The 26,490-nt window shown below is 55.2% G+C and overlaps 1 long non-coding RNA gene across 1 annotated transcript; it reads right to left on the reverse strand.

Moving 5' to 3' along the window:
• Positions 1–20,728: 20,728 nt before the first annotated feature.
• LOC144584172 (uncharacterized) lies at positions 20,729–24,026 on the reverse strand. The gene is made up of 2 exons (XR_013538265.1): positions 23,802–24,026; positions 20,729–21,084 (listed from the first exon to the last, which is right to left on the reverse strand). It is a non-coding gene; the product is annotated as an uncharacterized LOC144584172 (long non-coding RNA).
• Between the last annotated feature and the right edge of the window lie 2,464 nt (positions 24,027–26,490).

Genomic DNA, 26,490 nt, shown 5'->3' on the forward strand with positions numbered 1-26,490 from the left:
GCCATTAAACCTCCCCCTCCTCCAACCCAACTCCATGCTAGCAGGCAAGGGACAGGAAGGGGGGGTGGGACTCGGTCCTGCCTGCCGCACAGTCCTGGTTCAGTCCACAAGGAGACGGTCCTTTACAGCCTCAGGTGGTTGGAAGGTGACGATGGTGAACGTCACATGGCTGCCTCCTCCAGGACACTGGGGCAGGGCATCCATGCAACCGCCTGGGCTGAGGCTGGCCGGCAGCAGGTGCCCCATCTCTTTAACCTCTCAGGCAGGCAGGCAGGCAGGCAGGGAGGGAGGGAGGGAGGGAGGGAGGGAGGGAGAGAATTTGCCCCCAGCAGAGGTGCCTACTTTGGAGTGTTCCCCTGGCTGTGCCAAAATGGAGGAAAAGCCACCAAGTCATGCCACAGACTTTGTTGAAACACACAAGAGTGTCCCCTGCCCACGACCTCCCTGGACAAAGACACGCTGTGGCCGGTGGATGCGCCACTGAGGCTTTCAGCCTCCCTGGGTCTTCGTGTTCCTGGCTGGAAAAGTTAGGTGGGGGGGCAGGGAGGAGAGAGGTGGGAGCTGGAAGGGGCTTTGGACGGCCTTTGGTATTCAGCCCACCCCGAGCACCTCTTTCTCCCCATCCGGCCCTCCTGTGTGGGCCTCCAGAGTGAGGCCACCACTGAAGGGGGCTGATTTCAAGAAAGGCCAGCCAACCGTAAGGGGTTGCGTCTAGTGCTGGAGCTCTCGTTCAGCACCAGAGGGACCCTTCAGAGGGAATCTGCAGCCAAACAAGCTGCCTGGCTCTTTGGCTTGGATTGGGGAGGAAGGCGCCTTTGGCTGCCGCACATCAGGCGGCAGAGCATCTTAAGATGACTGCACGGGACGTTGGCCCTGCCCCGCTCTGATTATGGCCCTCGGGAACCCGAGTACCTTTGCCAACCAAGTCTCCCTGGGGCCCGGACAGTTGCACGCCTTCGCTCCGACATGAGATTTTGGGGGGGGGGGGGCCTCGCCACAGGCACCTCGCCTCCTCCCCTCTCCACACCCTGCTCATGAGCAGGACAGGAAGGCGACTGGCTTGATGTGGCTAAAATGGGCAGAGCTTCACCGTTGGTCTGCAGATGGCCTCTGGTCTCCAGCTGACACCCATCAGCAGACAAAAGAGTCAAATGCACAATAAATCACATTCCTCCTCAGAGAAGATCATGGGTTTTATGTGATATCTGGAACAGAGCGCCCTAAGAAAAATGCAGTCGCCATGTTCCCACTTTTGGAGGATCGAAGACAGAACAAGACAATTTTCTGTAGGACCAAAAGTTATGGGTTCAAACTGGGAGAAAGGAGATGTTGCCTGAACCTTCCAAAGAACAGCCTGTTTGAGAGGGGGGTGGCCTGCCTGGGAGGGTGGTGGGCATTCCTTCCCTGGAGGTCAATAAGCGGAGTCTGGATGGCACTGGGGAGGGAGGGAGGGCTTTCGGGACAGAATCCCTGATATGAGACTCTTCTAGGGGGCCCTACCAGCTCTGCAGCCCAATGAACCCTCTTGCATTCTAAACCAAGAAGGGAAGGAGGGGTTGGCTACATGGGCAGCTTCAGGTTAGGATGGGGGAGGGTTTCTGTTCACCCCATAATAATGCCTCTGTTCCTCTTGCAGAAGCTGGGCTGATGCGTGCAGCCCACCACTCATGCTCAAAACATCTGCCGGCCTGGCCCGTGCCTTTGCTTGATAAGTGCCCCCCCGACTCTGCCCTCTTTCTTGCCACCTCTGCCAAGGTAGATCCCAGGCACGTCCCTCGGGGGCTGGCTCCCCCACTCCCCTCCCAGTCCCCCCTCCCTTCTCAGACTGAATCCCAGCTCTTTCTCCAGAGACTCTCTCGTCTCTCTCCTGGACTATCTGCATCACATTATGCAGGCCGTTTCCAGGGGCCACCTTTGGGTCAGAGCGATCAGTGGAAGCCACTTAGCTGCCCATTTTGCTCCCAATAATAGGAGCCTAATTTGATTACTCTGCAACCTGGCCATGCTGTGATGGAATAATTGGGAAGTTCTACTCGCTACAGGTCAGTGCATTCGCATGCTGAGATGCGCTCCTGCCTTCTCCAAAAACAGGGTGGATAATGCCCGGATTGGACCAGAGGAACATTAAAAAATGGATGAGCTTTCTAGTCTAGCAGACTCGTCTCTGTGCTGGACATTGTACAGCTTCGGGGGTGGGGCAAAAGGGGGGGCAAAAAAACCCCTAACAAGACATGGCTGGATCAGGATTTGCCTCCGGCCAGCACCGGTTTCTCCCTTGGGGCCCTGGCAGAGGTGTGTTTATGGGCTGCCGCTGGTCCCTAGGGTGACCCCTTCCTCTGCAGGGGTTGCTGTTTGGCGGGCCCCAGGGTGGTTTCCCCCGGGGGGGGGGGAGCTGAGCCTGGGACCCTCACCTGGGAAGCTGCATCTCTTGGGAAGGGAAGAGGCAAGAGAGCCAGGGAGCGGCCTTCGTCACCTCAGAGGAGGCGGCCTGGGGAGGGGAGGCTGGCCTGCCCCAGCGTTCTCCTGTCGCCATCTGGGGGAAGTGCTTTTCCTCGGACCCCAGGAGGAGGAGGAGGGCTCGCTGAGATTCAACGCGGTCGCCTGTAGGCATGTGTGTGTGTGTGTGTACTCACATGGGTGGCTGAAGCTGGTTGGTTTATTTCTTCTTCTACGGCAGCTCCGTGGCTCATACCTTGTGGGCCCCAGTTGCCCTAGGGCCCTACAAGTGTGGGGCACACACTGAGAGCAGTAGAAATCCACGTGCATAGGTCACAATTCTGTTGGGTTTGGGGGAGGGGGTGGCCGGTCCCGAAGGGCTCCATCGGGGCTCCCCCATGAAGAGAAGGTTGTCAGTGCAACAATCGGGGTGGCCGCTTGCAGGCCCCCCTGTCAGACCGTGACAGCAAGAGTGGGAGAAAAGGGGAGCCTGAAAAGCTGTCTCAAAGGAAATGTTATCCCTGACGTTTGACAAAGAAGCCCACGAAGGAAATTGCCTTTGACGTTCTGCTAAATGTCAATTTTATATGGGACCCAAATCAGAAGATGAATCCTCTAAATGCTAATTGGAGACATGAGGCTCCTATTAGCTGGGACCAAACATTGCCTCCCTCTGCTTCAGATGCCTTGATTGATAAAATTATTCTTTTTATGGTCTAATTAATTGGAATGTCATTTGGCCCTGCTGGAATTTGTGCTTAGGCTTGAGGGAGTTCCAGGGTCAGTCCAGCAGCAGGGTGGGGGGGACGGGAGGCATGGGCGCCGCCCCCCCCAGGGAAAAGGGCAGGACAGAAGTCAGGCCCAGAAACGGGGGGACGAGTGAGTGCCACACATGCACACAGACACAGCTAGTCACCAGAGCAGGGGGAGAAAAGCACGCTGAGAGAGAATTTAGTACCTCAGAAGACAGAGACAGAATGCAAGGCAACCTTAAGATATGGGAGAACGAGGCCGAAACCCACAAAACTGGGTTTGGATTCCCACATTTAGGCAGGGAAAACCAGGTGGCCCCTAGCATGCAGGGGTAGAGTCTTTCTGCACATGAAGGCTCAATTAGGGAGTAACCTGGCCACTTGATCCCACTGCCACTCTCTTGTCCTTCTTCTCTGCGCTCTTGTTCCTTTCCTGCCTGTGCCAGCACGGATGGACACCGGAAAGGAGAAGAAATCCCACACAGAGAGAAAGGGGGGGGGATGACCCAGAGGTTTGGGCTGAGAAGGCCAGCCTGGGAGCTGGCTTTGCCAGCTGAAGGAGAGCGGCCAACACCCTTCTCCGCACAGCAGACAGATGCACAGCCTTCTTTGGTGAATGGACTGCTCAGCAAGAAAAGGTTAACCTTGCCGTCCCCCGTCGGCGCGCTTGTCACAGCGGCTGTCGACAAGAATCAGAGCTGCCTGGCACGGCCCTCCATCAGATCGAAGCTGGCCTTTCAGCTGCAGGACACGTCCACGGAGGGACTGCAAGGCTCCAGCCTCTTCCCGGAGTGACTGCAGAGAGCAGACGAGACACCTCCGGGCAGCCTTTGACTTTGCAGCGCCAGGCAGGGAGGATGCTCGTCTCCGGAGGAGGGCAAGGAGCGAAGCTGGGCGCTCCTCTCAGCCTCTCTGCCTAGCCTGGGCCAAAGCAGCACAAGGAAGGACGTGGAGTGAGTGGCAAGGTGGAATCCAGACACGGCTGTGACTCGGGAGCCACACCGGTCAGCAGGGAACACCCCTGCAGATGCTTTCCTCAGGGAACACCACTGGCCCTTGCTCCCCTCCACCAAAGGTGGGCTCTTGCACGTGGGCAGCCTGCCTTGGCCAGCCCTCTCAGCCTTCCCCCTTGTTTAGGGGCAAGTCAGACCCGTCGCCCGTGGCCGGTGCAGGGGCCCCTTGCCCAGAACGGAGACTGACGAAGGAAAGCACCCTGTGTCTGCCCTCCGGCCTCTGGGGAGGGGAAGGAAGGCCGGGCCATGGGGGGCTTCCGCAGAGGTGAAATGGCTCAAGAGATGGAAAGGGAATCACGTGGCAATGCGCTCCCGGCACGCCACCGCCAACGACCTCCAGAGGACAACGCTACAGCGCCCATCTCCTCTCTTTCCTTCCGGGGTCTGGCCAAGACCTCCGAGTGCCTGAGCGTGGAACGCGTCCCCATGGGACAGTTCAGTGCACGCAGCCACAGCTCTTCCGGGGCTCCCTTTGAAGGGCTGGAAGCGCTGCGGAAGAAGAAGGAAGAGGGAACGTGGGGGGGGGGAGAGAGAGAGAGAGAGAGAGGAGAGAGGGAGCAGAGACAGCAGGGCCTCCAGCGGAGCTCCTGCTAGGAACAGGACAGAGAAGGGTCTTGCATCAAAGAGCCACAAAGGTGCCCTGAATCCAAGCCAAAGAATTCCCTTGTCAGTGACAGTTTCCCTGTCCATTCCTACCCTCCTTTCAGCTGCTGCTGATCTCCTGAGAAGGGGAGAGGCTCCTTCCCTCACATTCTCAGCAGCAGCAGGAGGAGGAGGTCCTTCCTTCCACCTGATACCTGGGCCCACCTGGGGACAAGACAAGACACTCCTCTCCGTGTTCTGCCCCTCCCCCCGCTGCTGCCGCAGGACTTGCTGAGCTTGCATCCCTTCGCTTCTGTCCTTGTTCTCCATTGGTGAAGACAAGGCAGGGGTGTCCATCTCCCCAGCAGGGCACAGAAAAGGCCCCCAACAGGCTGATGTTTACAGATCTCATGGGGGTGGGTGGGCAGTCCATTAATTGAGAAGGCACGGGCACACAGCAGACCACCAAGTGCCACGGCTGCTCTGCAGAGAAGACACCTGCAGCCCCAGTCCTCCCATCCTGGCCTTTCCCTGCTTTGGCCGTTCTCATGGCACGGCCTGGGGGCAATGGCCAGCGTGGGCAGGGGGACAGGACAGAGGGAACACATGGATCATAGTGGGGGGAGGCTCATATTCCGTCTAGTAGAAAGGTCATATTTCAGCAGGAGCCCCCCCCCTCACTTCATTCCCCCCTTCCATTGGCGGCTCCTGGTGCGGAACAGGCTCCTGTCCAAAGGTCACTCCTCCACAAACCTTCAGCTGGCCGAAGACACCTTGGAGAGGCTTTACGCCTGCCCTCCCCAGACACCAGAAAGGGATCATGTGCAAGATGGAAAAAGCTTCCTGTTGAATCTGTCAACGCTCAATGTTTGTTTTCTGCTTTCAGTTTACGACCAAGGTGGTTGCACCTGAGCATCGGGAAGATCCTCCTAATATTCGGACTGGGACAGAAACTGCCTCGGAAGGCGGAAGACCCTCCTTGGCCAAGGTTGGAGGGCTGTCTCTCAGAGGTGTTTAGGCCGTGGAGTCCTTCCGGGGCTGGGGCTTCAACATTCAACGGCCCTTCGGTTCAACACCCCATCCCGCCCTACAGGTGTTCCACTGGAAGGCCCGTGAATAGGGCAGGGCTGGGGAGATCGGGGTGGGGTGGGGGGTGAACTTTGCAGGGTCTGGCTGGGCAAGAGAGCGGAGTCAACAGGAAACGGTGCGAGAAGTGGGGTGGGGGGGAGGACCGGCCAGCATCTGCCCCACTTGTCTCCCATGATTAAGGTGCTGCATGTTTCAGCCGGAGAAATGGCTTGCCTTTGTGACAGCTTCGTGCATGATGAGTTATATAAGCCGTGCAAAACCAGAGTCAGCAGTAATGAGTCGCTGGTGAAATCTTGTGCTGATCTGTGCCGGTGTTCTAATCACAGGCGACAGCCTGGCTCTGTGGCTGCCTGACACGCGGATAAGGATAATGTCAGGGAACGGGCAGGCAGGGAGGCTCTGGCCGGGCACGGATTGCTCTCCTGGTGGAAAGAGCCAACAGCCCCCACCAGGGTGTCCCTGAAGCCCTTGGGGGGGCAGGTGGGCTGGGGCGAGAGGCCCGTCCCCTGAGGAAGAGCGAGGCCTGGCTTTGTGGGGCTGCCCCACCGTCTGGCCTGTGCCAGTCTTCTCTCAGAAATGCCAACTCCGCAAGTGTGTTCCCCAGGGTGGGGTAGAGGGGCGGGAGCCCTTGTCCTCTATTGCCCCCAAACCACTGACGGAGTCTTGGGGCCCCTTAAAGGCCGACGTGACGTCACACCTTCAGGGACCGGATCTCACTTCCAGATGCAGATGGTGTTATTCCAGCCCCAGGCAGACGGTTCACCCCCGCTTGGCCTTGGAGGGAGTCAAGCCCCAGAGCAAACTCCCTCTGCCCCCCTTCCCTTGCAACCCATCAGGGTCAGCCGTGCCCCAGCAAAAGAGGTCACCCGGGCCTGCCCCCTTTCCCTGCCTCTCTTTGGAAGCAGGAGCCGGGGCAGCAGCTGCCTCAGGGAGGGAGTCCCTCAGGAGGTCCTGCCCGTGGGTGGGCATGGCTGGGGAAGGGCGGGCGGTCGTCTCTGGAGTGTAGCTGCCTTTGGCACTGATGCGGAAAGGGAGCCCCACCCAGGGAGGTGTCCTTGGTCCTGAGATTCCCTCCTCCTCCTCCTGATGCCCCTTCTTTGCCTTGAGGGGCATCGGGAGACTCATTTTGCTCTTGCATATTTCGCCTTTGGTTCCCAAACAACTTCTGCTCCTCTGAAGGGTGAGAAGTTCATTATTGTGAGCATGATCACCATAATGAAGACGTGGAGATGCCTTTAAGATCCATTTCCTAAGTGGAAGCATTGGTGGCTTGTCCTCCGTCCGTTTCCTCAGACATTCTTGCCGAGTCTGAACTGGATGCCCAAGCCCACACTAGTGACAAAGTGTGCCATCCAAGGAGAGATCCTCCAGGGTGCCACACCCGGCAGCCCCTGCACGCCCCTTCCCAAGTCTTTGGGGCCCTGCCAGCCGGCAGTGGCAGCAGAATGACCCAGTTCCCCAGGAGGAGATCCTGTGCCCAGGAAGGGCCACTGAAACAGCCCACAGCCGATCACAGAGCCAGCCGTGAGGCCCCCGAGGTTCTCACTCGTTTGCTCTCTGTGCTCAGAATCGGACAAACCACCAAATGTGCCTCCCTCACAAAGGCACCAGCCTGGGCTGAGTGCTGGGGTGTCTCAGAGGTGCTGCCTATTGATCAAGGTGGTCTCTAAAGAGAGAAAGCCTACCCAGCAGGCTCTCCCGGGAATGGGCTTTCTGTGTTTCTAGGATGCCTTTGTTTAGATGCCCCCTCTACTGTTTGCTGTGCACCAGAAGGCGGATGCCTAGGAGGTGCCCAGTCCCGCTCGTGGGGAAACGGCCTGCCTGCGTTCTTCACAGCGCAGCGCGGCTCTCAGAACTGACTCCGATTATAGATCTGGCAGGGAGAGGGGGCAGGGAGTGGGTGTGGAGGAAGAGTGATGACTGGAAAAATCAAAGCGGCATAAATGCAGGCAAGCAAACAAAGAATCCTCCCTGCCGTTCCAGATATAAACTACAAAGTTTACAACTGAGAGGACCGAGGGTTTTCTCCAGCTGTGAAAAGGGGCCTGAGCCACGGACATGTCGTGAGCATCTGGGGACAGGACGGTGTGATGGGAAAGCACCCTTTTCCCGACGGCGTGAAGCACTGAGCGGGGGTCCCCCTGCCTTGTCTGAACTGTGTCACTTTTTGTTCAGCTGCCTCCTCCATTCCTGAACCCAATTGCTTTCAGGGCAACCTGGCACCAAGGCTGGCTTGCCCCCCTCCATCCAGCTGAGCAGACCTGGAAATGGACCAGCAGCCCTGCGCGTTCACCTGTATTTTGCCCAAAGTGGTTTCTCGAGATAAACCTTGAAAACGTCCCCAGACCCCAAAATATTTAGAGCACAGAATGAAATCATTTTCCATTGAAATTGTGTCACTGGTTGGTCTCCAGCTTAATGGCTCTGAGCTTGAGAACAGGAAGCAAGGGAGGAGGTGATGAAATCAGGAGTTGATCTCTGCATGAACCAGATTCTCTTTGTCTGACTCCTGTTTGTTCAAATAAACTCCCGGCAGCTATGAGGATGAAAGCAAGTGCCCTGGAGGAGCTGTAGGTCGCTCTTACCTGTTTGCCATCGCTGAAGCCTTATTGCTCACCTTATTTATTTATAACCTTTGCATGCTGCCCTTGATACAACATATTGACTGAGTATACAGAGTCCTTGTATGGATTGCAACTAGATAATGCATGCGAAGCGCTGGGGCAGCCCACAGTAGAAACGTATGAATAATAAAATAAGACCGGGGGAAAAAGGCAGAAGGTGTTAAAAGCCAGTTAATCATAGGACGTCATGTGCTGGAGGGCGGGGAGTCTGGCTCCACCATTCCTGAGCTGCTTTTGCTATTAATACCATCATCTCTGCGTCCCTGACATGCAGCGAGAGGGAGGCTTGTGGGTCATGCCAGTGGTTTGCACTAAACCCACAGAGAGAAGAAGCCGTCGTCTGCTCACAGAAGCCAAGAGTCCTGGCAATCCTGGGGGGAAGAGTCTAATCTCCCCTGCCAGCCCTGCCCATCTCCCTCAGACCCTTAGAACTGGAAACAAGCCAGGCTCCAAAGCAGACGAAGCCGATGGCCGGTCCCAAGGAGGAAAGAGACAACCCCCCACACACAAACACACACACACCCTCACCCCCAGAGCAGCTCACTTCCCAGCGCAGGCAGCCTTTCTGGTTCCCCGGAAGGGCAGCTGCCGATTCGGAATGGATGAGCAGGCAACCCTTTTCCCGTTGGAGGCCCTGACAGAGGGGACCAGGCAAGGGAACGCTTGGCGAGCAAGGGCCAAAAAGGAGCACAGAGCAGGGAGGAAAAGGAAGGAGGAAAATGGCACATCCCCCTTCTAAAATGTGTGTGGAATCAGAAAAACCCGGGGTCTTCCTCATCTGATCTTTCTGAGCCTCAAGGGAGGAGAAGCGTATTGGGGGGGGCTGGTTAGGGGTAGGACAAGAGTCGTCCTTCTGCTGGCCTGACTGGACCAAGAGCTGAGGAGCTGGCCACACTCTGCAGGGCCCCAGCAGAGCAGAGGCTTTGGGGGGAAAGGCCTCCTGAGATGCCTGCTGGGAGGGAGAAGGGCCAGCCTTGGCCAGGTTGGAAAGGCATCCGAGAACCCCCTTTAAGAGCCAGGTCCCAGCGGAGGAGCGCCTGGCGGCGTGCTGGATGAAGAGAGCTAAGAGTTGGCACGGCGGCAGCAGCAGCTGTTTTCCTGCTGACCCAGCCAGGAAACCTGATTCATCATTTTGTCAGTACTGTGCATTTGTACCTAAGGAGGTCGTCACGGAGACGAAGCAAAGTGGCCTTTCCTGGGCCATCTCCTCCTGGTGAAGTGGCCCAATGTCCTCAGACCCCAGGTGGCTCTTGGTGGCAGGCACCGGTTCCTCTGCCCCTGCGGCCACCTTCCTGCCCATCCACAGCTGACCCTGTCTCTCGCATGGCCAAGGAGCCATGCACTACTCGGGCACAGACGCTCGGAACCACAGTGACTGTCACAGTTCTCCCCTGCCATTTGGCGAGAAGGTTGGAAATCTCTGCTAGGGTGCTTTGAGGGAGCCCCCCTGAACTGACTGCTGAGAGATTTCCAACCTTCTCACCAAACCACAAGTCTTCGGATTCCTCAGGAGAGAGCAGGTATCGAACAGCTGTTCAAGGGGGATCCAGCTGCAACTACAAGTCTAATGTAGAGGCACTCAGTATCTTTGCCTCTGGAGCCCTGGATTGGTATGGGTTGTGTGTAGCTTGCATGGCCTATGGACGGGAGAAAGAGCACAGGCCAGAGCATGCCGCCTTTGGCTGGGCCAGCTTTGCCAACGAGGAGGACAAGGAAGCCCACGGGAGCAGCAAAGCCTCCTGTGGCTACTTCCAGAACCAGCGATACCTTTTGTGGTATCCCTGTGCCCTGTGCCTCTCCCAGTTTGAAGAGACCCTTGTACAGCAGGCCGAGGCCAAGAGGAAGTCACAAAACCAGCAAAACCAGGGAGCTGGACAAGGGACAGACTGCATCTGTCCTCAGCGTGGAAGGGATGGTCACACTCGAATTGGCCTCTTCAGCCACACTAGACGCTGTTCCAAGTCCTCCATTCAGAGCACGTGACCCTAATCTCTCGAGACTGAAGGATGCCTACGCCCCTGTGCCCCTCTCCATCTGGCCTCTTCCTCCTCTGCCAGTCTTGTCCCAGTCTTGCTGCTCTTGGTGGACTGGAGAATAAGAGCCAGGCTGGACGCAGCCCTGAAAGGCAGCTTTGCCTTTGGCATGCGCGTCTTGAGAAACAGGAAAAGCAGCCGCAGCTTGGCATTGGAATCTCCCCGTCCCAAATGGAGAGAAGAAGGAGCCGTGAATAATTCATTCTTTGTTGGAGGAGGAGGAGAAGCATCAGGAGGAGGCAGAATTAGAAGAAGAAAAAAAGAACCACCTGGGCTCTGCGACAAACTGGTTCTGGCAACCTTGATCTCCACCAGAGTCATGCTTATCCTTCCCTAAAGCCAACGGTTGAAAACTCACTGCTTTCTTTTCCTTTTCTGTTGGAGGCTACCTTAGCATCAGTGACTCCAGCTAATTGCTCCGGATGACAATTTCGGCCTTTTGATTTCTTGCAAGCTCAAATCAAGCTCCTAACTGGAGCCAGCAGGTAGGACAGGATATTTGGCTTCCAAATTTGGCCTCTCAGGACCTCAGACAGCGTGCCCCACTTTTTCCCAGTCCTTCCCTCTTCAGAATATAACTTCACAGCCCATAATGGTAGCAGAATGTTCTTAGACGTCAAACTGGCTCTCTCATGTTTGTGATTCCAGGGTTGTCAAAATGGGATTAACTGCGCCAGCTCAGAAGAAATGGTGCCAAAACTGGCCTGCCCCCTTTTCCAACCGCTGAGACCTACATCTGGGATTTCTGCTGCTACCTAAGGCTGGCGCAGCTACCCTGGTGCCCAGCTGAAATGGATCTTAGATGCCTGAGCTTCGTGCCAGAGGGGTCTTTTATGCTTTGCTGCTTCGCATCCTCTGTGGCACCAGGTGGAAGGCAGAGGACAAAAGGCAGTGACCGTTGCCTGGTGGATGTCACCCCCCCCCCACTGCATCCCCTTCTTTGGTGGGCCACAGAAATAGTGGTGGCGGCCAGTGGCCACCCTCCTCCACCTTCCCACCCAGCTTCCTCCTCCACCTTCGATCATCTCTGAGATTCACCTTCAGAGAAGAGAGATTTATAGCCTGCGGGTGAGCGGCTGGGGCAAAAGGCTCTACAGTGCATCTTCTGAGCAGCTGCTGCAACAGCCTCTGCTATATTTTAATGCCCCAATATTTCTTCGAGATTATGCTCAGTCACTTCTTGGTCTGATATCATTCCACGGCGTGTTTCATGCGGCTGCAACAAAACCACCCATTCCCGTGTTCACTGGGCAGGAACGGAAAGAAACACCAGCATGAAACCCTTGTGTCCCCGACAGGTGGGAATGGGCCTCTATAGGGCAACCTTGTCCCCACCCGGAAATGCCTTCAACCATACAGGATTCTTGAGGGAGGCTTCATGGCCAGAATCTCAGTGTCCCTGACTGAGCTTTGGTCTCTTCTGGGATTATGCAGATTCGTTTGCATTTCTGGTGGCTTGTCTTCAAGATTTAAGCATGAGGTTCCTTTAAAATCTGAATTTGCAAGCGCAGAAAGTCTGCCTGGGTCACGTGCCTGCAAGATTAATGGGCCTTCACCTCTAACCATGGACAATTTCTAGCGTCTCTTTCTGGGCTGAGGTTGCTTTCTGCTGGGTTTTGTCCATCTTCAGCGAACGGACTTCTCTGCTTCAGTTTTGGAAGAGCTTTCAGGTGTGAACTCTGACTTGCCTTCACGTTCCCCGTTTCATCCACTGAGATTTGCTGAATTGTCAGTTTCTCTTCATTTGAGCATGCAAAAAAAGTTGTACCAATCAGCTCTCCAGCTAGTAAGCCGGCAAAGTCAGGCCCCAAAGGACGCTCGGTCTCAGCCACCTTCAGCAGGTCAGCCATCTGTCCCACCAAAGGCCAGGGCACTCCCTGCACGAAGGAACAAACCCTTCCACCACCAAGGCCACAGCAAGGGGGCACCCAGGCCTCCGCTCCTTGGGGCCCCCCTGGGTGAAGCTGCCCTCCGGTTTCTGGGGCTCCTTGCTTGCCGGCACTTGCAAAGATCCCCTCGCTTGGTCGCTGGTGGCAGAGGTCTTGGCGGAGGTGGTGGCAGCGACAGTGGCAGGGCGGGGGCGATGCATTAATCTTTTGCAATGCAAGCAAAGCCATCTGGATGGGTTTGGCCCTCCTGCCACACCACAGAGGGCTGTTAACACAAACCATATGCTGTGTTGGAAATTAATAATAATTTTCACTCTTACCAGCTGCTGGTAATTGGCTCCCTTTTCACTCAGATAACGGAGAGCAGGGTGGAAAGGCAGCTGCTGCCGAGGAGAGACCACGCCGCTCACGTTCGTTTTGAGAAGGCCAGGACCCTCGCCCCATGGCGCTAGGGGGCTGGAGTCTCTCCAGCGAGCCTGATCCACTGGGCATGCAGGGCTCTCCCTGGTGCATGTGCCACCGTTCAGTCCTTGGGAGGATGCCAGGGCAGGCATTCTGGACAGCCGGCCGCTCACGGGGTGTGTGTGGCTTGCTTGAGATAAGGGGCGGGAGGTTCCCTGTCCCAGGAAAGCGTTCTTCACACGAGGGTACAGGGCACCCCAGAGAGCCTGGTCATGGGGAGATCATGCCACTGCCTGGCACCGTGAGTTCCCACGATGGTCTTGAGACGATGCAGGGCCCTCAACCGGGCAGAGTCGCATGGGCTGCAGAGGCCGTGCAAGAGCAGAGCAGCATCCCTGGCGTCCCTGGCGGAGGGAGGATAGAGACCTCGTCCAGAGAAGGGCGACCAGGATGGGAAAGGGTCCGGCAACCAAGCCCTGGGAGGGATGGCTGAGGAAGGAGGGTATCGCCAGGCTCGGGAAGAGGAGGCTGGTGAGGTCTAGGAGAGCTGCTTTCTGATGCTAGGAAGAGAGCTAGCAGGATCCGTGCGATATCTGCTGAGGCTTCAAAGGTCTGAAGGAAGCTTATCTCTGAGGAAGCTTTGCAAGCAAACGCTGATGTGCCCCCAAATGGTGCCGGTGGGAGATCCCACAGCGCCTGCAGCAGTGGGTCGCACCCTGGCGGATCAGGACCGCTGTTTGTCCTCCGAGAGAGGCTGTTGAAGGGGGAAACCCCCAGATGTTCTAGAGCTCAGGTCATGACCATGGCTACAGGAAGACTCAATACGGCCCTTGACTCAATACAGAAGAGGACCGCTACATACGTAAGCAGCACCTCCATAAGCGGTGCCTAGGGGCACTGTGTCCCTTGTGCTTGGTTGAGGGTGTGGGCTGATGTCCAGACATGTTGCCTAGACAGACACGCCTGCGCAGACGGCCCGTGTCGTGCCTCCCGCTTCCTCTACAGAAGCTCCAGGCTGTCCAAGTGCTGCTGCTTTTCACACGACCTTCTTCTGGCCAAGGAAGGCTCCTTCCCTTGGTGGTCTGGCCTAAGGGGCGCTCCATTTTGCCCTCCCCAGCAGGGGAGCAGCAGCATCTTCTCATGAGGGAGGGCGCCGTGAAGGTTTTCTTGCAGATGGAGGGCCGTCTCTGCAGGGGGATGGGCGTGGAGGCTGCTCCACCGTATTTGTATGATGTGGCTGACAGGCTATGTAGAGGGGACATCACTTGCATTGACATAATTTGTATCAGTTTTGTAAAACACCGCAGAACAAGAAAAGGGAAATGGGCAAAACATACCAATTTCACCAAAGGCAAGAGCACTCCAGCCAGCTGCCGGACGGCTCCAGCTTTTTTCCAGAAAAACCTGAGATCTAGGAATGTCAGGCAGAAACCAATGAAGAAACCAACAAGACAAAAACAGGGTGGCCCTCTCTCTAAAGATGGACTGCTCTAGTTTAATGTGAGCCTTCTTGGACAATTCCACTTCTTCCGTCTCCTAGCACAGACAGACTAACACCGCGACGTCTTCTGAGACCCTTGAAGGCCTCAGAGCCACAGAAGGCCCTCTTGCCACTGAACTTGTATGAAACGGGCCGTGCTCACAGAACTTGGCAAAAGGTGCTACACATTCCCACCCAAGAGCAGCTGCTGCTGGAGATATAAATATCCCAGCACAACTTGCGAAATGATTGCGCTCATTGAGGTTTCTTGCATTGTCCAGAAAAAACAAACAAGGCTGTGTGGTCCTTATCTAGTCCAAAAGCAAAGGCTGGTTTGGCCGAGGATCTCAGAGCTAGCATCCAAAGAGTCCAGAAGCAGAAGAGCAGGACTAGACGTGCAGAGGAAGTGGGTGAATCTTTGTGCAATCATGACAAAAAATGGCAACAGGGATCGTCCCTGGCCCTCAAGTTCACTGGTAAGAGGAGAAGTAAAGGGCTTCTCTCCTCCCCACCCCCAAAAGACACACACAGTGCAGCAAACCTCTGAGAGTTCATCAGCAGGAAACAAAACAAAAAGAAAGAAGGAAAAGGAGTAGACAAAGAAGACCACGACACCGTGGCCCCATAAAGGCTAACTGCTGTGTTGTATTTCAATGTGGGCTTTTGTGAACCCAGTCCACTTCCTCAGACACGGAAGCGGGAGTGCAGAGACTGTAAGGCCCAACACTGATACAGGTTCCCCAGATGAAGAGGTCGTGGTGGGTCAGTAGACACCAGTTGCAAACTGTGGGGTGTCAAGGTGGCATTTCACAGCTAGTGATGACTTTAGACCCCTCCTTGAGATTCAGCTCTTTTCCTTTGAATTCCACAAAAAGCACATATAGTTAGTGGGGAAAGGAACCTCAGGCTATGGGTTAAAAACAGGGAAAACGGCATGATGGTTGTGGATTGACACGGCAAGTGCAAACCCTATCCCTAAACCAGCTTGGGTCCGTTTGCTTTGCTTTGCTTTGTTTGACTTGCGCAGGAGGTCCTGGGGAAGAAAAAAAGGGGGGACCCTTAGCCCCCAGACTTCTGCAAAGCATCCCACTGGTCTTTCAGGAGAAGCCAGATCAGGGGGCTGCGTCGGGAACCCGCTCTCCTGCCCCTTCTGCTCCACTCGGCCTCCTCTTCCCTCGGCCTCCTGGCCCAGCCCTCTCCCACTCAATATTTTCCAGCCGTTCCTGTATTTCCCTCTTAGTCATCATTAGGGTCAGCCTGATACCGTTAATGGTATTTCCATAATTGAAGAAAGAGGATGGCTGCGCAATATCTCCAGAGCTGAAATACTCTCCAGGGCTCCATCAGCTCAGCTTTAATGCAGTTTATTGTTATTTTAGCCTTCGTCAAATATTCAGCACTAGCTGGGGGGGAAATATCCCAGCTAACAGGCAGTGAAATAGGCAAAGGACTGGCCCCAGAGAGCACCGGGGGGGGGAGAGAGACAGGCGAGAGGGGCAGCCTGTGAGCCAGCAGAAGCTGCTGCAGCAGCAGCGTCCACCACCAGCAGCATCCCCGCTTCTCGGAAGCAAAGCAACTGCCCAAGCCCCTTGCAACACACTCCAGGTCTTACCTGGCCTGCAGGGAGCCTCTGGCACACAGTTACCGCTTCGATAGGACTTTACCTGCCATCCCTCCTTCCAATGAAACCCTGGGATTTGTCGTCTTGGGGGGGGGGAGACTTGGATTTCTCCGCCAGCGAGGCCAGAGTCTTGTGCCGATGCTCCCAAACAACAGCAGGGAAGGCAAAGGCTTTCACCGAATGGCAAACCTCGAGATCCCTGATCACAGAGCCTTTGCAGTTAAGGCAGCATCCATGGGCTGGACGCGTGTCCTGCCGAGAGACAGGCACGCCCTTCAGCAGGACGACCTCCTCCTCGGTTTTGATATAACAATGAGCCCAGGGGGCAAGAGGAGGCTCCACGCTCTGGCTACAGAATTCGTAGCCTCTGCCACACCTCTGTAGTTTGCTGAGTGAGCGAGAGTTGGGAAGAGAGCCGTGATAACAATACGCCTCTCTCGGGTGCATGGCCTCATGTCCCTTGCAGCTGTCCAGCCGTCCAGGGCAGGTGCGCCGTTCCTGTTCCTGGCGCCCTCCCCCACCCCCTGGACCCCAGAGGTGCCGCCGTCATTCCCCTTCCTTGGCCTCTCAGCAAGCATCTTCGGAACGCCAGGCTGGGCAAGGCCCCAGGCCCTTCCAGCACCTCCTCAGCCAGACTGGGCATGTTCTGGGACTGCAATCCTTGCCCGTCATGGCCAGAGAAGCCCATTGGATTGGCAGCCCAACAGCCTCTGGAGAGCTGCATGACTTCTGTCCCTGATCTATGGGGAAGTCTCTGTGTGTGTGGGGGGGGGGTGCATGTTTTTTTTTATCTTATCACACATATAGACATACAAGACTAGCAGAGAACAAAACAAGCAAAGGTAATAAAAACAAAAAAATTGAATAAAAAAAAAACCAAAACAAAACCCCACATATAGCCTGGGTGGAGGCATTTCATACAATGTGTGTGTGTGTGTGCGCGCGTGTGTGCGTGCGTGCAAACACATACTGAGAGAAAGGTCTCCTTCCTGCTCTTGGAGCCTTTTCTTCCCAACAGTCTGATCTGCTTTGAGAGGCATAATTTGGGACTCAGAAGGAAGGTGGCGTTCACATTCTGATGACAGATTTGCTTTCCCTTTTAACATGCTTTCACAGTTGCAGAATTTCTCCCACTTGTGGGAGCACTCCTTCTATAAATTGATTTCTCTGAAGATAATCCTTGGAGCCTGAGTGTTCAAACTCACACCAGTTTTGGGCTCCCACTCAGTCTTGAAGCTGCTCCTGTGAGCCTGGGGCACTCACCTTTCCCAGCCTAATCTGTGAACTGTGATGAAAGCTTGTGGCACCAGGAGGGAGAGCCAGGGATACTTCTTGGAGCTTCCTGGAGGATCCTGCAGCATCACATGACAGGATTGGGCACTTCTTGGCTTAAGGATGGAAAGGAGGAAGGAAAGGTGGAGTTCTGGGGTTGGGGAGAAGGCCGGCTTCTCTGCCCGAGAGGCACTTCTGCTTCTTTTTCAGCAGGGCTGGTGGTGTTTCCTCCGCAAACAGAGGAAACAGATAAACCCATGAGGTTAATTGTTGCACAGCTGGATCTTCAAAAGAACATCAGAGGAAGAGGGGAGGAATTCCTATACCCAACAGGATCAGGATGCATTGTCCAGGAGACAGCAAATCTGGACCCTTGAGCCTTGGAGACGGGCTCCTCTTGAGACGTTGAGATCTTTTGAATTTGCTACCAAAGTGGAGCCAAAGATTTAAAGGACAACACTGGAGGAGGAAAAAACACTGGCACACTGATAGTGTGGAGAAAAAGAGGGAAATGGTGGTGGAGGGGCAAGGGTTGAAAACTGGGCATCTGGTTTGTGTCCGATGCCAGGGAGCCTTGGGGCCCAGCGAGCCCTGATTTGTGCCCGAGTGGCATCTCATCTGCTAAGACAGAGCCCTACAGCTTGTGTGTGGCTTCTTCTGAGGGTTAAGTGGAGCCCATTGATCTCTATGGGTCCTGGAGCCTGACAACCTCCAGGCTTCCCCGCCAACCCTTCCTGGGGTCAATCCCAGGGGCTCTGGTCCTGGTGCTCGGCATCCCACAGGCAGGGCCCCCTCTCCCAGGAGGCAACCTGCCTTTGGCGAGAATGTCTGCGCACCCAGCCGTCTGGAAATGTGTTGCCCAGATTAACCAGGCCAGAGCCGTCCTTTTCTCCTCCTGCACTTGGTCCCCTCTCTTATTGCAAGCTTCTAAAATGCACCTTATGGGGATCACCTTGCAAGTGTGGGGAGGTCACTCTGCTTTTGGGAGGGAGTGTGATTCCCAAGTAAAGGCAGTGCCTGAACAAGCTTGAAGGGCTGTTAACCTCTTGAAGGGCAGCCGCAGGGAGCAACGGGGGGGGGGGGAGTTGGGGGTTAGGGAGGGAGGGAGGGAGAGAGGATGCCTCACACACACACACCATGAAGAAAGAGCTGCAAAATCCCACCAGGGACCAGAGGAGACCTGCTCAGATCAATCAGCGTTGGGGGCAGCGTCTAACGAACTCTAAGAGGTGTTAAACGAGCAGAAAAGGCCAGGAGATCAATGCACAGAGAAGGCAGCACAGCTGGGTCTTGGCAGCAGCCTTGGCAGGAAAAGCCTGGCCCGGGTGTTTATGGACCTCTGGTAATTGCCAATTAATTCCATTCAAGGCACGATAAAGCAGGGGGAGGAAATGGCTGCTTTCAGCAAAGACCCGGGCAGGAGACACCCCCCCCCCCGAAAGAGCCAAGGTAGCAGCAGAGAAGTTTCCCTCCACTCACCAACAAGTGTGTGTGGGGAGGGGGGGGAGAGGGAGGTCCAGGCTTTCTAGAGATACACAGAATTTGGCTTCTAGAAGGTTTGGGGGGGGGCAAAAGAGAACCCTTGGCCCCATGACTGCTACAAAAAGGGAAGGGAATGGATAGGAAAGGAAGGCGGGGATGCAGCATCTAAAAATGCAGTGAGTCCACAGAAATCTTAAGTGGGGAGGGGCGAGATGACCAAGCCCTGTTTTGGCCTGGGCTGACCGTCCCCATGCCTGAGACCCTCGGGTAGCCCCCCCCCCCCGCGTGCCTGCCTGCTCCTTTACTGGTGCTGTCCAGGGACTGGGATCAGGTCCCTCCCCTCCCTTGGAGAAGGAAGGGCCTTGCAGACCATGGAACCCGACACCCAATAAAACTTCCCATTTACCCACCAGGTTCCACAAGACGCTTTGGTTTCACTGCAACTGACTAACGATGCAGCCGGCTGGCCACCTCGAGTGCAAGGGCCACTTTGCTGGTCAAGCACAGGGGTGGACCGTTCTTCTTTTCGAAGCTCTTCCCCTGTGATCTCAGGCTGACCGGGGGTGGGGGTGGCCCAAGGTCCCTGGCCAGAGAGAGGAGGAGGAGGGACCTCCTGGAGGCAGGCTGCCGAAAGCGGGCAGCGAGGACAGGGAGCACCTCTTGCAAACGGGGAGAGCAGCACAGGCCAAGCAAGCAAGGAAGTCCTGGGTGTCCCTGCGCTCGGTGCCCTCTTGTCTTGGTCCCCAGCAGGTGCGGCACCAGAAGCAGCAGCAGGAGGAGGAGGAGGACCTGCCGAATTCTCTGCCAGACTGCTGTAGTTCCTGGACTCTCTCTCTCTCTCTCTCTCTCGATCTCAATCCTTCTTCATCCACAGAGAACTCAAGCCAAGAAAATGTGTCAGTGGGAGACAAGAAGACAAAAACCAGGCCTCCCCAGTTGCCCCATTCTGGGCACGGAGGCCTCCGCAACCCCTCAGATGGTCAGGTTGACTGACATAAATCCCAGCGTCAGGGAGGAGCCTTGTCATTTAGCACCTCTAATACTTCCTGGGTAATGTCATTACTCCCTCCTCATCGAGCCACTAATGTGGTTTGGAGCTGCACTGTGGCTGCGCTCAAGACTTGGCGGCGGCCGCCCAGAGAGCGTGTGTGTGGTAAAGGAGGAGACGCTTAATCTGAGGAGACAGCAGGAGGAGGAGGAGGAGGAGGAGGAGGAGAAGGGGAGCTACACCTTGTGGAAGTGCAGGCAACATGCTCCCACACAAGACTGGACCAAGATGGTGGTTGCCTCTCCCAACAACAACACACACACACATCCCACACACACACACCTTACAAAAGAAGGCGCACCGTTCCCTAAAGCTACGGGGAAAGTCAAGGAACAGTTTCAAAACACCTTAAAAGACCAAAGCCAGGATTTGGCCAGATTTTCCTGTGTGCGCAAGAGCAATTGCACAAGTGATGTTCAGATTTTGTGAGCTGCCTGTTGCATGAGCAGCCAGGAGAGGTCAGCTGTGCAGACGGGACACAACCAGCCACACAATGGACAACCTCCCAAATGGCTTGACGGTTGGCTCTTAGCTGCTTCTGTGGGAACGACTCCCACCCAACATTGGCCTAATATTGTGACCTAAGCGTTCCCAAATCCAAGTCCACCTGCTCAAGGGCACAAGGAAGGCTTGGGAGTCTTGGGATGCCAAACATGTGCTAGTTAGGGCTGCAATCCTAGACACACTTGCATGGGAATGAGGCCCCTGGTTTAGGATTCAGTTGCGTACCTCAAGCCCAGCAGAGGAAAAATACAGTATGTGTGTAATATAGGGACCCATTCTGGCTAGAAGGAGTGGGAGAGAAACTTACTTTGAAAGATAAATCTTCATTAAGTATTCAGATTATAGAAATTTTATCAGCGAAGCACATGTTTCTCATGGCATCCTCTTTGTTATTCTTCTAGTTATTTTGTCCAACAAACCACAGTCTGAGATAACAGCAATTTGACCAAATCTAATCACACAGTTTCCCAAGCGAAGGAAAAGCTTGAGTCCAAGAAGGCGTAGGTTTCAATATCAAACATTTCGAAATGTTGCATAACCACAGAGAATGCATATTAAGCAGCTTTCTTTGCTGCACATGTTATAAATAGTGGATGATGTTGTTAAATAAGCAAGGAACACCTCTAGATAAGGATGGAAACCGAGTCTCCACACAGAGAGCGCTTGGGGCAACTTTTTTGCAAAATGCTCCAGAGTGTCTTCGCCCAGAAACGAGTCCCGCTGGGTCTTGTACCCTTGCTTGCCTAGTTAAACGCGCTTGGTATGTTCCCTGGGCAGGTCATCCCTTCTGCGTTATTCTTCTTGCGCCAGGAATCAAAGGAAGAGCAGACCGACACAGTGGGGTGCAGAAGCGGCATCTGCAGGAGGCGACAGACAGGGCCACATTTCCATTTCATAAACAACAACCACCTTGCCCCCCCTCCACTACTTGCAGTAAAAGTAAGAGCTCCAGATGAAGGAAAGCAGGAGCGAGACAGAAGTCTTCCATTTGCAGGAGAAACAGGCTTCTAAACCTGGAGCCCTGCACCAGCTTGCTGAGGAGTAAGATCGCCAGTATTCAGCAGAGACATACTTTGTACATTTGTGACATGATGGTTGGTTGGTTATTGTCAGGGGTTGGTTTGTCAAAGTGCTGAAGCTCCCTAGGGGCACAGAGGTTAGACACTGACGGGGCAGGGGGAAGGGATCAGAGTAACTCAGACACACACACACACACACACACACACACACACACACACACACACACACACAGAGAGAGAGAGAGAGAGAGAGAGAGAGAGAGAGAGAGAGAGAGAGAAACCATGAACTAGAATGGAATTTTTACTCTAAATTCGTGGGTGTAAGGTTCCAGTGTGCAGGTTGCGCATCCCTCTCCATCAGCATCACACCTCATCCTTCTATTCCAACCCCCTCCAAGTTCTGTGGTCTGGACTTCCCTGATGCCCCTTCATCTGAGCCGCTGTTTGGAACCAACCCAGCCCTTGGAGACGCCCTGAGGATGAATCCAGCCCTTCAGGGCTCCTGCTGAAGGAGGTCCTTCCTTCGGCAACAGAGGCAGGAACAGGAGAAGCTGCCCCCCCCCGCCAAAGCCGCCCCCCCCCAAGCCCTTGCTTTTGCTCTTGTCTTCCCGGCTGAGCCACTCGGCTGACAAATAGCAGTGCAGGGCGTGGAGCTGAGCTAAATCTGTGTTTGGATTAGCCAGGCTCCAAAATGCATTAATCAGGGTAACACAATAACGGTGGGAACTCTCTAATCAGGTTAGTCCCCCCCTCCTTGGAGGGCAGGCAGGCAGGCAGGCAGGCAGCTCCTGTTTGTTCCCCCCCCCCCCCAGGGTCGGTCGGTGGGTCTGTCAGCCTGGTGGCTTCCTTCCCGGCAGCCAGCCAGATGGGCGGCCTTCACAAGGCGGCTAATCAGCCTGGTGGGGCCCTGAGGCCATAAGCATCTGTGGCCCAGGAAACCCTCCTGCTTGCCAAGGTTGCCGGGCCAGGAGCAGTGCGATTGGAGGGGCCAAACCTAAGGGGGGGTCTGGGTGGGGGAATGGGGGGGCCCTTTGTGAGGTCTCGGAGGTGAGACGGTTCCCAAAAGGGGCCTGTCAGCAGCAGCATTCAGGACACGGGGGGGGGGGGCACCAAGGCAGATCCTATCTCCCCCCCCCTTCATCCCTGGCAGAACTAGTGCCCTCTCCCCTCTGGGGAGCACCTGGATGGGGCTTGAGCCCCTCGGCCACCCCCCACATCCTTCCTGCGTCCGTGGCCGAGGGGTCCACAGAACGTCTGGCGTTTGAGGAGGGCCGTTCCCTGGCATGGCTCGGCAGAGCCTGGCTGGCTTGAGGGAACGCTCCCCAGCGCCTGCAGGGTTTTTCCATGTGGGAAAACAACGTTCCTCCTGCTGCTGACAAAGAAGAAGAACACTGGCAGGCGCCACGGAGGGGGTCGGGGGGGTGTTAGAGAGCCCACTTCAGGAGGGGGGGCAAAGCTGAGCTGGGGGGGGAGACAGGAGGACCTGTGGAGAAAGAGCTGCAAGGAGAAGCTCCAAGTGGATAGCAACTCCTTACTGGCAGTAATTAACGACTGACGATGTGTCTGGCATAGATGGTCTTTGGGGCTGAGCCACACGGGGTTTTGGGGGGGGGTCTGTTTTGAGGCAGCAGAATTATCTCTTCCACAGGGTTGTTTCGCTGGTAATTGTTGTAAACCGTGCTGAACATTGCAAACACCCTGGAAGGGTAGGGGATATGGCTTCTTAATGAATTGATTGGTTAATTATTGATAACAAGATCACAGGTTGACTCCATTCATAATTCATGATTAACCATGAAAACACAGAAACCAGGCTTTTTGTCAGAAAGCTGGCAGGGCCAGATGCCGGGGGGGCAAGGGGAGGTTTGCCCCTTCCCACAAGTGACAACCTGCTGGCCCTGAGGGACTGGCCTGCACCTCTTTGGCATCACACAGACACACACACACACACACACTCAAAGTCTGAGCGTGACTGGTTCTGTGTGGGTTGGGACTGCTGCCCCCCTTCTCAGCCCACCTGCCTAGTGTCCTTGGCACCCCCCTTTCCCCGAGCGGCCCCTCTGGGGCACAGCCTTTTCCCCCCTCACCTCACAAGGACCTGCCCCCCCATCACCCCACCCCTCCCTACAGCAGCACCTGCTGCCTCTGAGCTTTCTTGATGGGTGGGGCGGGGGGGGGGGAAGGAAGGATGCAAACCCGAAAAGCCAGGACCTGCTTCTAGCTGCCCCACCTCTCTCGGACGCCCCTCCCGCCCCTCTCCCCCCCCCCCCCAGCCTGGAGTGCTGGTTGCAGCTGGAGCTCCCACCTCTCCCTGGAGCACAGCGGATCAGGCCCCTTCTGCCACTCCAAGTGGAAGTGGGTGAGGGAGCCGGCCAAGGCAGGGAGGGCTGCCTCTTGATCCTTTCACGTGCAAGCCAGCCAGCCAGGCACCCAGCGAAGGACCACCAGTGAGCAAGCCAAGGGCGGCTGTCCCTTGGAGCAGAGGACCCCTCCCAGGCCTGCCCCCCTCCCTCCCCTGCACCTCCCTCCCTCCCTCCGAGGGCACTTCTTCCTACCTGCCAGGACATCAGGGGCCAAAAACCTCTTCACCCTGTGACTTCTGGGCAGATGAGAGGGGGCCCAGCAGCACAACTGGGAGGGCCAGGGGTGGGGTGCAGGGCACTTCAGGAGCCCACCTTCTCTCCCACCAGTGGCCCCCCACTCCCCCCCCCCCATGCCTTGAGCTGGTTCCCTTGCATGGGGATTTCTGCCTCCTTTCTCCACCCATCTGCCACCTCTTCTGTTCAGCCCTAGCAGGTAAGGCATGCCTGAGATGTAAAACTGTCATTTTTTAAAAAATGTACCTGGCCTATAGAATAATCTGGGGGGATAATTAGCATGGATTAACCATGTTGCTATAGAAACAGAATCATTTAACTGGAGCATTTGGGGGGGCATTTCAGGAAGGGGGAAAATCTTTTTCAACACTGGCCTCCTATATTCAAACAACAGGCCCGCCTCTCCCGAAACACACCCTGGCAAGACTCTTCCTCACTCTCTCTCTCTCTCTCTCTCTCTCTCTCTCTCACACACACACACACACACACACACACACACACACAAACACACACACACACACACACCACCGAGATCACGAGAGACCAGTCTCCTGATCGCCCTCCCTTGCATCTGGCCTTTGGAGGGAACTTCCTTCTAAGCCTGGAGATTGTACATCCCCATCAGGGCTTGTCAGCTATGACGCCTTTTCCTCCTGAAATCTGTCCAATCACCTTTTAAAGACATCTAGGCCACATCCTGTGGCAAGGAGTTCCACAGACTAACACCACGCTGGGTAAAGAAGTGGAGGGGTATCAGGAGACAGGGATCTCATGGTCTCTTGTGTGCTCCCAGAGGCATCTGGTGGGGCCCCTGTGAGATACAGGGAGTTGGACTTGAGGGGCCCTTGGCCTGATCCAGCACAGGGCTCTTCGGATATTCTTATGTTCTTGTGTGGCCCCGTTCCACCCACTGCAAAAGCAAAGCAAACAAAAGAAAAGAACAGGGAATGTTTTCACTTCTGTATTGTTTTGTTTCCAACTCAGCCAGGACACTCAGGAATATTTCCTTGTCATCTCCATCCCTCACTGCTGTTCGAGATGAATTAGCCATAGTGGGAATTTTTGGAGAACTTTTCCTGGGGGTGTGGGAGGAAATGCGAAGAAGCAATGATGGTAGCTGGTTGCACAGGAGAAACAAGAGTCTTTGGGCACCTGAAAACCTGCCATGTTTTATTGAGCATGCACCTATGTGAGCTGGTATTGTAGCCACAAGCTACAATATAATCTGACATATGTTGGGAGTTTGATTTTACGCTGTGCTTCCAGGGAGAAAGAGCCAGCCTGTGCAGCCATGAGCAAGCTGCACCGTCCCAGAAGAAGGGAAGGGGAAACCACTTCTGAAGACCCTCTACTAAGAAAACCCTGGAAAGACTTGCCATAAGTTGGAATCGACTTGACGGCACACAATCATTATTGTTATTCTAGCCACAGGAATCTCTGTGGTTTCAGCTGCAGCAGGAGAGCAGGTGTCGTGACTGCTTTGCCATGTGAAGAAATGGCAAAGGTAAATTAGAGAAGGAACTCCTAAGTGGAAGTCGGCATCAGGTGCCACATGGCAGGTGTTCACTGTCTTATCGGCTGCCAGGATAATTTGTCTCTTGTCTTCAGCTGTCCTGTGAATGGCCGGGGCTCATTGCCTGCACTTCCTCTGCATCTCCATTGACTCTGGTCTCAGTAGACACGGTCAGGGCTGGGCTGTAAGCCACCTAGCAAAGGAGTGCATTTGTGAGTCACAATACCTCCGGCCCAGGCTCAAAACAAAGGAGAACTGAATGGGGGCAGGGATCCAGGAACCCCCTGCACAGAAACCTTTCCCCCAGACCTTTCAGGGCTGCAGGAACTGGTTTGGTGGCCAGGGCTCCCCTGTTCCAGTCACCTGCCACAGCATGGATGGGGTAGGAGAGCTGATACCAGCTGCTTTTCCAGCCACAGCAAAACCCCAAATCCCGCAAGGGTTGTTGCATTTTATAGCCAAAGCTTCTGGCTGCAGGAAGGAAACTCAAGATCTCAGCACGACCGAAGTCCCAGCCTCAGTAGGGCTGCTTTAATTGATGAAACAAAAAAATCCACTCAAATGCTGCAGACCCGACTTAAAAGTGGGATGTGGGGGGAGACAATCCTGCTTCTGCACCAGCCCTTGATGCTGAGCTGCCTGGCCTAGAAAGAGCCCCCTGGCTCCCCTTCTCCATGAAGGAAGCCACTGAACTCATGATGATCATAAAGCAAAGTGTTTCATTTATAATTCAGAGGCAGCTGGAAAGTGGTTTTTAAAAAAATGGCTGAGGTGGGCAAAGCAGAGCCTCTTGACATGGATATGCTCTCCAGCAGAGGACAGACAGACAGTCTCTCTCTCTCTCTCTCTCTCTCTCTCTCTCTCTCTCTCTCTCTCTCTCTCACACACACACACACACACACACACACACACACACACACACACACACACACACACTCACTCACTCACTCACTCACTCACTCACTCACTCACTCACTCACTCACTCACTTGCCAAGTGCTGGTCCATGCACAGTCCTCCACCCCAAAGCCCGGTCCCCAGACGGCCTTGCTCAGCTGGAGATTCAATACAGGATGTCTTGTTTATTTGTTTGTTTGTTTATGAATAAATCAATGTATTTGCATTGAGTCGTATG

Source organism: Pogona vitticeps, chromosome 8 (assembly GCF_051106095.1).
Source record: "Pogona vitticeps strain Pit_001003342236 chromosome 8, PviZW2.1, whole genome shotgun sequence".
In the NCBI taxonomy this organism is placed as follows: Eukaryota; Metazoa; Chordata; class Lepidosauria; order Squamata; family Agamidae; genus Pogona; species Pogona vitticeps.